The 12,116-nt window shown below is 39.5% G+C and overlaps 1 non-coding gene and 1 pseudogene across 1 annotated transcript; both read right to left on the reverse strand.

The window, feature by feature from the left end:
• Positions 1-4,237: 4,237 nt before the first annotated feature.
• On the reverse strand, positions 4,238-4,512 carry LOC120223711 (annotated as a pseudogene).
• Positions 4,513-10,810: 6,298 nt separating this feature from the next.
• On the reverse strand, positions 10,811-10,914 carry LOC120225476. Its single transcript, XR_005526819.1, has one exon. It is a non-coding gene; the product is annotated as a small nucleolar RNA U13 (small nucleolar RNA).
• Positions 10,915-12,116: the final 1,202 nt, after the last annotated feature.

Genomic DNA, 12,116 nt, shown 5'->3' on the forward strand with positions numbered 1-12,116 from the left:
TTATGCTAAATGAAATAAGTCAGTCAGAAAAAGGCAAGTACTGTATGATTTCACTCATGTGGAATTTAAGAAACAAAACAGATGAATATATGGGACGGGGAAAAAAGAGAGGGAAACAAACCTTCATCAGAGACTTTTTTTTTTTTAAGTTTATTTATTTATTTTGAGAGAGTATGAGCAGGGAGAGGGCAAAGAGAGAGGGAGAGATAGAATCCCAAGCAGGCTCTGTGCTGTCAGTGCAGAGCCCAACATGGGGCTTGATTTCACAAATGAGAAATCAATGACCTGAGCTGAAATCAAGACTTGTGCTCCAACCATAAGAGACTCTCTCCCTCTTTCTCTTTTTTTTAATGTTTTTTTATTTTTGTGAGAGATCGTGCAAGGAGGGGAGGGGCAGAGAGAGACGGAAACACAGAATCCAGAGCAGGCTCCAGGCTCTGAGCTGTCAGCACATAACCCACCGTGGAGCTCAAACTCATGAACTGTGAGATCATAACCCGAGCCTAAGTCGGATGCTTAACTGACTGAGTTACCCAGGCGCCCCAACCATAAGAGACTCCTAAAGACAGAGAGCAAACTTAGCCTTGCGGGAGGAAGGTGGGCAGGGGATAGGCTAGATGGGTGATGGGTATTAAGGAGGGCACTTGTCATGGATGTTATATGTAAGTGATGAACTGCTGAATTCTACCCCGGAATCCAGTATTGCACTATGGTTTCAGGGGTATGTTAATTATGTTAACTAACTAGAATTTACATAAAAATTTAAAGAAGAAAATCACAATATAATATCATCTTTATGGAGCCTTGAAATTAATGAACATTTCTCTTTTAAAAAGGCAAATATCGGACACCTGGGTGGCTCCATCCGTTAAGCGTCTGACTTCAGCTCAGGTCATGATCTCATGGTCTATGGGTTCGAGCCCTGCATGGGGCTCTGTGCTGACAGCTCCGATCCTGGAGCCTGGTTTGGATTCTGTGTCTCCCTCTTTCTCTCCCTTTCCCCCATCCACACTCTGTCTCTTAAAAATGAATAAATGTTTTTAAAAAATTTATGCAAATATCTTAGAACTGATATGTTGACAGTGATTGTAACAGGCAAGGTTTCCCTAAGAAGCAGAATGCACCCTAAGTTGGAATTTACTAATTAGTTTCTTTTAAAAGGTCAACTTACAGAAACATAAGCATCATTAAAGGAATCACCAAAAGAACATGGGGTACCCACACTCTGGCAAAACCAGGAAGCCGTTAGCACCAATATCCCTGAAGGAGGAAAGGTAGCTCTGTGAAAGCAGAGTGTGAGAGAGGGGCCTCTGGGCAGGAGCTGTTTTTGCAGAAGAAGCCATCACTGCCAGAATTTAGGTGATGAAAAGGAAGAGAGTGGAGAAGAAACACCCCACTCTCTGGTTTCCTGCAGGTGCTTCCCATTGGCTGAACACAGCTGTATGCCAGAAGGCAAAGAAGCCCATTGGTGCCCCACTCCACCCCCAGGGCCGAGCCTCCCATGGCCCAAAGGAGGGGAAGAGAATGGATCTGGAGGAGAGGGGACACACAGGAAATGACCAAGCTCAGTCAGTGCCAGTCTGAGGGCAAGGAAAGGGAGGCTGACCAAGGCAAGCACAGGGCTGGATTCTGCCTTTATTAAAATTTAGGTATTGTGTCATCCTGGATTTTTTTGCTTTTTAAAAACTGTCACATTAAAATATGATTTATCTTGATTACTGAATTTGTTAGCACTTTCCTCCCCATACTCCCTTAAATTTTGTACCTGAGGCAAATGCCTCACTCACCTCACTCTAATCCTGGCCTTAATTAAAGGGATTCTCTCTGAATAAAGGGATTGTGGGTGGTTTTTATTTTCTCATTTTTGCTCATTTGTATGTTCTAAAATTTTTTAAGTGAACATGTATTCCTTATATAATAAAAACAAATGCAAAATTTTCTTCTTTGAAAGTAGGGATACTTGGGGTATCTGGGTGGTTCATTTGGTTAAGCATCCAACTTCGGCTCAGGTCATGATCTCACAATTCTTGTGTTCAAGCCCTGCTTCGGGGCTATGTGCTGACAGCTCAAAGCCTGGAGCCTGATGCAGATTGTCTCACTCTCTCTCTGCCCCTCCCCCGCTCATTCTCTCTCTCTCTCTCTCTCTCTCACTCTCTCAAAAATAAATAAAACATTTGGGGCGCCTGGGTGCCTCAGTCGGTTGAGCGTCCGGCTTCGGCTCAAGTCATAATCTTGTGGTCCTGGGGTTCGAGTCCCGCATCGGGCTCTGTGCTGATAGTTCAGAGCCTGAAGCCTTTTTCGGATTCTGTGTCTCCCTCTCTCTCTGCGTGCCCCACCGCCCCCCCCCCCCAGCTCATGCTCTCTCTGTGTCTCGAAAATAAATAAACATTTTAAAAATTTTTAAGAAGAAAAATAAATAAAACATTGAAAAAATTTTTTAAAAAAGAAAGTAGGGATCCTTTGTGCAACATGGAGCAGACTCAGCGAGAAAATCAAATGTTTTTTGAATGTGAACTTTTAAAATGTGTGTATCAACTCTATTTCCAAATCCTGCCTCTTCTCAATTTCTAACTCAAATGCCACTTTTTCATGAAACATTTCCTTATATCCCCAATCACACTGACTTACAAAAGGCCCACACACTGCGGGCATGGATCTCTTTGTGCCCCCCCCCCCTTACCTCCTGCAGCGCTCCCTCTCATTCACTTGACTCCACTACATTGGCCTCCTCCTGGCTGTTGCTTCTGGTACATGGGGAACAATCAATTAATATTTGTTGAGTGAATGAATGAATGAATGGTGGCTTCTCCCTTTTTTTGTATCATTCTTGACATAATCTGTTTTGTTCTATATAGGTGTGTATTTATCTTACCTCCCCTACTCTTAAACAATTCGGACCATCCTCCTCCCTTTGATATGACCCTTGGTTCCTGGCACATTGCTTGGAATGTACTTAGTAACAACTATTAACAATGATAGGAGGAAGAATCTTTTTTTTTTTTTTAAGTGATTACTATGAGCCAAGCCCTGTATTAAACATTTATAGGTATCCATCACCTCACTTATATATCTAAATGACTTTCAGGATGCACATGTAGGAAGGCACATAGTCATAAAAGGTACCTTCTATACAGGGCACCTGGTGGCTCAGTCAGTTAAGCATCCAACTTTGGCTCAGGCCACGATCTCACAGTTCATGAGTTTGAGCCCCATATGGGGCTCTGAGCTGATAGCCCAGAGCCTGGAGCCTGCTTCAGATTCTGAGTCTCTGTCTCTGCGACTTCCTTGCTTGCACTCTGTCTCTGTCTCTCTCAAAAATAAACAAACATTTTTTAAAAATTAAAATAAATTAATAAATGCTTAAAAATTTTATCAGCTAATTTCTGATATGGTAAATATCAGTAGATATAGCCCACACATAAACTAAAACTCTTTGGGGTCCTCAATATCTTTAAGAGTATTATGGGGCCCAGGGAGCAAATTGCTTGAGAATTTGGTGTTATTGGGTAATATTTAAGTTTCTTTTTAGCTCTAAAATTTAAGGGTTCTCTACTCATGAAGGAATTTAGATCATACATAACTTCTGGAGGGAGGAGCAAGGCCTCCAGATCTCTAGTCAGTCTCTGGGGCAGCTCAGAGAAGAGGGGCCATCTTGGAATTGGATTCTTTGTCTAAGTTGAACATTGTTTGACTGATCTTGGGCACCTGGATTTATTCTGCTCTTAACTGCTCGATGGACTTCTGGAATCTCCTATTCCTGTCTTGGACTCACACACAACTCCCAGTTATGATTCAGTTCTCCCAGACTCATTGTTTCACTCCTGTTCTCTTTTATGCTTAAGTAATGTGTAAAATTTTACCTTGACCCTTGACTAGACCCTGCTTCCATCTCCCTCCCTTCCTTCCTTCCTTCCTTCCTTCCTTCCTTCCTTCCTTCCTTCCTTCCTTCCTTCCTTCCTTCCTTCCTCCAACCAGATTTATTGAACATAACACAATTGTATATACAAGGTGACCTGGATCTGCTGCCTTAAAACATGATCCTTTCTTTCTTACTTATATTTTGATAAGTCAGTCCATGAGTGTGAAAAAACAGTTTACTCTAAAATTAATAGACAAGTGCCCAACGCACACTAAATAAATGGGGCCTAACCATTGGAAGTTTAATAGTTCTACAAGATAATTAACATAGGTACAATCAAGCCCCTATGACAGGGTGCTGGAGAACTGATATGAGATGTCAAGAGGCCATTTTGTGCTCTGTCACTGTGATGCCATCATGTTTCTGGATCATAATGTTCCCATTATCTGATTCTAGACACAACACAGGAATTTAGTGGGGTCTGCGGTTAGCTTAGCTGCTTGCTGGGCTAGAACAGATGTTACCCCAGCATGCTACTCTGACAGGGATCCACAGCAGCCCAGATTAAGACCTTGTGAATCTGTGTACAGGACTCCAACAATGGATGGGTTCTTCACTGTGTCTTCTAAGTGTTGCTCCAAGGTTGTCTCCATCCTGTCTGCTGTCCACCCCGTCCCTACTCTGCTTCGAACTTTATATACTTAGTTGTCAATAAACCAAGGTCTTAAAATATCCAAGCACTTCCTGGATTAGGTAACATTACCTAAGATGTTAGACCCAAATATCTTACTTCATGTTGCCCATTGCATGTACAGAATTACAACAAATTTCATGGTTTAAATTCTTTTTCATTGATTACCTCTGGAGAAAGGAACAGGGGTGGCAAAAAATAAAACTTTTTTTTCAAATGAAGCAAAAAAATAATCCTCTGAAATGTAATTATCTTAAGAAATTCCTTGTTTGGCTGGCATCATTCCATCCTAGGGAGGATCATCTTGCAGGGTGGTTGCGGAAGTGCAAAGTACATCACAGATAACTGGGCAGTGAAGAACGATTTTGTTTTCTTCCTCTTCAGTTAATTGAGTCATAGTTTGATGGAGCAGACTAAGAATATTCACTGGCCTCTGTTACTTTATGAAAATGACATTTTTAAAAAGTCCAGATGCACTATAAACTTAAATACCCTATATATTGTATGTAGTATACATACTGGATATGCTTCAGACTTTCTGTTTATTGGGTGGTGTTTGATGTAACTGGTGATTTCTTTGTGCTCTGCTTTGGTTTTTTTCTCAGTACATTCCCATGTTGATGCATGTGGAGAAAGGAGGTAAATGTAGGTGTTATTCCTAACTAGGTCACTTATTTGCTGTGAGATCTTTGGCTTGTTTTGCCCTGGGTCTCCATGACCCATATCTATCACACAAGGGGAAGACTTGCCTTTGAGGGACAGTTGGGAGGAAAGCACAAGATCCAGACAACAAAGTCTTTTGGAAAGTTAAAGTACTATTCAAAACCCAAGTAGTAACTATTTCTATGCTTAATTCTCAAAATACTGTGGAAGGAAACTGGAAACTGGACATTGGTTCCACTTGCCAGATTAGAACAAGATGGCTGAAGAATGTTCCCTGAGTTCCACAGCAAGTCAGTGGTGGAGCCTGCTGTATCTGCGTTTGTCCAGCCCAAAGAAATATCCTCAAAGCTGGAGGTCAGTGGTCAAATGTCTTCAAAGTGGGAACAGCAGTATCTATTTCCAGATCCCCAGCTTCGTGTGAAAGGAGGGCTGCTTGCTCACACAGGTTCTCCTTCTCAAAGCTGCTTTCATAATCTGGCCTCCTCTTGATTTACAAAAGGGATGCATACTCTTAACCTGCCCTGAACTCCCCCAGGGAGTCAAAAGCTCTGGGGCACCAAACAAAGGGACACTTTGAAATATAGATTTCTGAAAAGGCCCTTTTAATAATTAATCAAAGGGAAAAAAAACTGCCTACCTTTTGTCTTCCATTGTTTTGTACATTTTTTTTAATTGGGAGGAACTGACCTGCATTGGGATATTCTGAATTCAGATATCGTGTAGTGGGATAATGGAGTGGAAATGACTTCACTACTTCCATCTCTAGTTTATTATTGAAAAAAATTTTGCTACTAGCAACAACTTCGGGAAATCAAAGCAAAATCAAGTCCTCAAAGTACCTTCCAGGCTCCTCTCTGCGAATATTTAAGACAAACCATTCCATTTTGTACATTTCATTCAGTACTCACCCCAGGATACCTTTTGTGGAAAGAAAAGCTACCTCCAAAGGGGTTCGAGTAAATAATGCTGATTCCTTTCAAGGAAACTTCATCTGGGACTATCAGATTATTCAAGATACACCAGATAAATTTGCCAACAAAAGTTTCATGTGATTTCTTTCAGATATTCTGTGCATTAATCAATATGGTAGTTAATATCAAAACATATCATGAAATATTTACTCCAATAGCAGTCAGTCCTCATCTTATTTCACTTATAAAATGTTTAATGATGCAAGTGCTGAGCTAATTAGTACAGTATGCCTTTCTCTTTCTCTGGGAAAATTCAATCATTATGTCAAATAGGGGCACATGGGTGGCTCATTCCATTAAGCGTCCGACTTCAGCTCAGGTTATGATCTCCTGGTTCCTGGGTTCAAGCCCCGCATTGGACTCTGTGCTGACAGCTCAGAGCCTGGAGCCTGCTTCAGATTCTGTGTCCCCTCCCCCCACCCCATCACTCTCTCTCTCTCAAAAATAAATAAACATTAAAAAAGATCATGATGTCAAACAAAAGTAATGAAGTTAATTCTGATTTTTATACATCATTTTATTTTCAAAAGCTGAATACCTGATACTTATATATGCACATGCACACATCTAAGAAATATAAAAAATTCCTCATATTTCTTGCTTTGTAAACAACTTATAATATTAGTTGCATAACATATTGGAGCATTATAGTAAGTGATGGCAAACAACCATCTTGTTTTTATAAATTATTCTAAACATGAATAAATTAATCATGTAAGAGCTGCATTATTTGATTCTTGTCTGCTTTTAGTAATGTATCATACAAGATATGTTCCATAACTTATTTCTCAGTAATTGTTCTAATATTCCTCAGAATGCCTATTAACAGATTGACTTGAATTTTATTTTATTTTGTTTGAAATGCTTATTTATTTATTTTTGAAGGAGAGATAGAAAGCGTGAGCAGGGGAAGGCCAGAGAGAGAGAATCCCAAGCAGTCTCTGCTCTGTCATTGCAGAGTTCAGCATGGGACTTGATCTTACGAACTGTGAGGTCATGACCTGATCTGAAATCAAGAGTTGAACGCTTAACTGAATGAGCCTCCCAGGTGCCCAATGACTTGAATTTTAAGTCAGGCAGAAATTAGCTCTGATTTACCTTATTGGTTTTAAAATAAGGATCAGAGGGACACCTGGCTGGCTCATTCAGAAGAGCATGTAACTCTTGATCTTGGAGTCATGAGTTTGAGCCCCACATTAGGCATAAAGATTACTAAAAAAAAAAACAAAAAACTTAAAAGAACAAACAAAAAAAAAGAAAAGGATCAGAGTTGCCAGTTAAGTTATATGGCAACTGTTTTTCATAAGTGAAAAGAGACATATCTCCAAGACTTTTAACAAAAGTGTATTTAAAATGTGGGTTAAGAGTGGTCCTTGGGTGGCTCAGTTGGTTAAGCGTCCGAATTCAGCTCAGGTCATGATCTCCCTGTCTGTGAGTTCAAGTCCTATATTGGCCTCTGTGCTGACAGCTCAGATCCTGGAGCCTGCTTCAGATTCAGTGTCTCCCTCTCTTTCTGCCCCTCCTCTGCTTGTGCTCTCTCTCTTTCAAAAATAAATAACATTAAAAAAAAATTTTAAATAATCTTTTAATGTGGGGTGAGAAAATTATTTTTATTGAAAAATATTGAATTGACTATGGTGTATTAGAATTAATATTTTGGTTTTTCCAATATTTTCTGAATATATCAGATTAAAGTCCCTCTTACATGAAAGAGTGACAAGTATAACTTATTATAATTACATAATTCTCAATATTAATAATTATATAATCTGATCATGAATAATTCTTGAAATTATTTGAATATAGTAGTTTTCAGAAATAAAGTGAATAACTCTGGGGTGTCTGGGTGGCTCAGTCAGTTAAGAGTCTGACTTTGGCTCAGGCCATGATCTCACCATTCCTGACTTTGAGCCCCATATCAGTGCAGAGCCTGCTTAGGATTCTTTCTCTCTCCCACCCTCTCTGTCTCTCCCCACCTTGCACGTACTCTTTTTCTCAAAATAAATAAATAAACTTAAAAAAAAGAAAGTGAATGGTTCTACTAATTAGGCAACAAATTATTTTTCATGTTTCCAATCATTTATTTTCATTAAAATTGAAGGAAGAACTTGTAATGAAATGAACAATCTAGACAATAATAATTATTGGCTGCTAAACCATTAGATGCAAAGCTGATGGGGACCTTGATCATGAGTGGATATAGCTAATAACGTTGAACCCACTGATGCAGCCTATTACAAAAGACAGACATTCAGATTTTAGTTAATTCCTGTGAAATAAAAAGTACACGTATACCAGCTATGAAGGACTCTTGCCAAAGTATCAAATCTTAATCTAATCAAGCCTCGAGATCAAAATATCAATTTTGAGGAAATAATAGAGGCCAAAGAGATGAATCAGCAAAATCCAGAACATAGGAAACAAATCTATAGGACAAATGACCCAATTTTTAAACAAATCAATTACAAGAAAAAAGAAAAACAAGGAGAAAGAATCTATTGGTTAAAAAAATAGACTTAAAAGAAATAGCCAAATGCAATTTGGGGACTTTGTTAGAATTTTGAGTTGAAAAACCAACACTGAAATCCAAACCAAACCAAAACAAAAGCATATATAAAATAATCCAGGGAAATTTGGACAATGACTGGGTAGAAGATGATTTACATTTTTTAGGTGTACTGTTTTTTTTAAAGGTGTCCGTATTTTTAAAGAGATATTTATAGAGGTATTCACAGATAATATTTGGGATTTGCTTCAAAATAATCCAGTAGTCTGCGTTGGTGGTATAGAGGTGAGCATAGCTGCCTTCCAAAATAATCCAGTAGTGTGAAGGGGTGGGAGTGGAGGATAGATAGTAGGAAAGGATAGAAATGAAGAAAGACTGGCCATGGATTGATAATATTGTCAAAGCTGGATGGTGGTCACTTGGAGATTCATTTTATTATTTTTCTACATTTGTACAGACTTGAACTTTTCAATAATAAAAATTAAAGATAAATAAAAACAAATGTAAAAAAATAACTCATTGAAGGAGTACCTAATCTAGCTGTCAGCTGATAGATCACTAAAACTAATTTTTGATGATTTATCACTGTGACTTTTGGCATACACCTTGAAAGGATAGAATGACTGACATTGGTATTACAAAACTCTCCATTACCATCTACCTGTTTATGTGAACGATGCTTAAATGTATAGAAACAAAAGCAAACAATAAGAGTTTATGTTGAAATCTTTCATTTTAGCAAGTTGTAATATTTATTAATGAATTCATGAGCAAACAGGAAATAAAATGAAAAGGCCCGTCCATTCTCTTAAGAGATCTGTGTTTTCAACAATTTTTTTCTTTTTTTTAACAATTTTTTTTTGTTTTAATAATTGTTCATATTATTTATCAAGGTTTGTAATGTTTATGCTGTTTTGATCAATTGTTTAGTAATACCAACTATAACAACCCAATCCAGAAAAAATTTTTAGTATTTGGAGACTTTGGGATTAGGGGGGAAGATTTGTTTATTTATTTGTTATTTTTAAAGATTTTATTTTTAAGTTGTTACAGCAAATACTTGACACACCGGAAGAGACAGCAACACACTCAGAATCAGAAACAACTGTTCATTCTGCATCGGTCCGGCCCAGCGGAGTCCTCCCCAAAGGCTGAGCCCCCAGCCCTGGCGCCAGCCTACTTTTATGTGTGGCCAGCTTCCAGGTACTTGGAAACTTCTATGGGCTGCCCAGGGGGTCAGGATTGGAGGGGCTCAAGGAAAAAAGGGAGGCACTTATCTGTTGTGCTACTCTACTCAGGCAGTAGGCTGATCAAGAGGCAAGCAAGATTTTAGAAGCCAAAACATTGCAAAAGGAGTATCCGGCTTGGACATCTGGCTGGCTCTTTTTTTATCTGCTTTTATCAGCTTTCCTTCTCATTCCCACCTCTTGATTCTGAAGCTGCTGTAGCAGCCTTAGAGAAAATCAGTTTGTGAGAGCCAGGGAACCCTTTGCTGTCATGGGAGGAGGAGCAAAGACTGTTTTGGCCTTTTTCTGCTGGACAGGGATGTCGAAGGGAAAAATGTTCTTCACCATCCAAAGTAGAGTAGCGACAGCTAGGTGGGCCAACTGAAGCATGATCTGGAGTTTTATAGCTTCTAGGCGAGAGGAGACAAATCTGGTTAGCGTATTAAGAGTACAAGGACCAAACAAGAGGGCTATGAAAAACATTAGGAGAGCACCAGCTAAAGGGAGGAGCTAAGATGCCCAATTTTATATGTTGTTGCAAGAGTTCCATGAAGTCTGCTACTTTCTGCCTCCGTTTTTTGCTTTGTTCCCTAACCCAGTGGTATAAAGTGGTTACGGTAGAGCCAACAGCCCACATCAGTTGCCTTAGGGTTAGATTGCCTATGTTATTTAGATCCCCCCCCCCCCGCCTTGTGCCCTTGATAATGGGGGGAGGGCACCCATAAAGGATTTTATAAGGGGAGAACCCCATCTGCTTTTTAAACTTCCCATTTGTAGCTGCAGTCTGCCTTCCTGAAGGTCCCTTATCTCTCCCTGCCTAATTAGTAATCCTTTTCTTATTTATTCTTCCCCCTGGATGCCTGTAACAGCCATTTTTTTCTTTTTTTTTTTTCACGTCAGACGGGTAATGTGCCTGCGTCGTAACAAGGTTTAAGGGCGGCACATGTCACACAACGGCATGAACACCCAATCATCACGCTTATGAACTACAAAAGGATCCTGTAACAGCCATTAAGGAACAGAGATGATAACCGTTCTGGCTTCTTCAAGCTGATAACAGATGGTGTTGGGGTACAGCAGCAAGGATCAGTCAGTGGCCTATTATATGGTTTTACAGGAAGGCTGGTAGGCATGAGGCGGCATAAACATTAGCAGACACAAAGAGAAAAACACAAAGTAAAGGTTATACTGACCAACAAGAAGGCATCTTAAGATAATGTCCCCAGTTCACAAACCAGTCAAACAATCCAGGAGACACCCTGATTTTGTTCAATTATGTCCGAATGTCATCTATCAGTTCTAAGAGTCTATGAGAACTATCAGTTATATTGAAACAATATATGTCAGGGGATCTCTCATAACCCAGGTGATGGAGGAGCAGTAAGTAATCAATGGTGGCTCTACTCTTCAAGAGTTTGGCCTTAACTTTATTTAATCTTTTTTTTAAAGCATCTAATAATGCTTGTGAGGTGTTACTTATACTTTTGATGAGTATAAGCAGACAATTTATTTTATTTCGAGGTGTAAAACTTTTCCAAGAGCTGGAAGTCTCTACTGTGGAAAGAGCCAAGGCAGCCACTTACCATTATTATCATTATTACTTTGTAAATTTTTAGGTAAGCTGAACCCAGGTATTATTTTATAAAGCAGAACTTTTATTACTTTTTGTGCCTTTTTCATTTTTGCCTTTTTGTGCCTTTGCATGAAGACCTCTACCCAATTATAAAAGTATCAACCCATACTAACAGATATTGGAACCCCTTTGGCCTTGATCTATGAGTGAAATCTAATTGTCAGTCTTCCTCGGGCTAGACTCCAGTTTCTTGATTGCCTGGGAGAGTAAGTTTGTGGTTGGTTGTGGTTTGTGGTTTGTTTTTGTTTTTTTGAGAACTATAAGAGAATAAATGTTATTGTTTTAATTCACTTAGTTTGGGGTAACTTCTTACAGCCACATTAGGAAGCTAGTGAAATAGTGATATAGAAAAGCCCAAAGAGGGGCGCCTGGGTGGCTCAGTTGGCTAGGTGTCCGACTTGGGCTCAGGTCATGATCTGGCAGTTTGTGGGTTCAAGCCCCGCGTCCAGGTCTGTGCTGACAGCTCAGAGCCTGGAGCCTGTTTCAGATTCTGTCTCCCTCTCTCCCTACCCCTCCCCTGCTCATGCTCGGTCTCTGTCTCAAAAAAAAAAAAAAAAAAAAAAAAAT

This window comes from Hyaena hyaena, unplaced genomic scaffold (genome assembly GCF_003009895.1).
Source record: "Hyaena hyaena isolate Hyena2069 unplaced genomic scaffold, ASM300989v1 scaffold_18, whole genome shotgun sequence".
Lineage (NCBI taxonomy): Eukaryota > Metazoa > Chordata > Mammalia > Carnivora > Hyaenidae > Hyaena > Hyaena hyaena.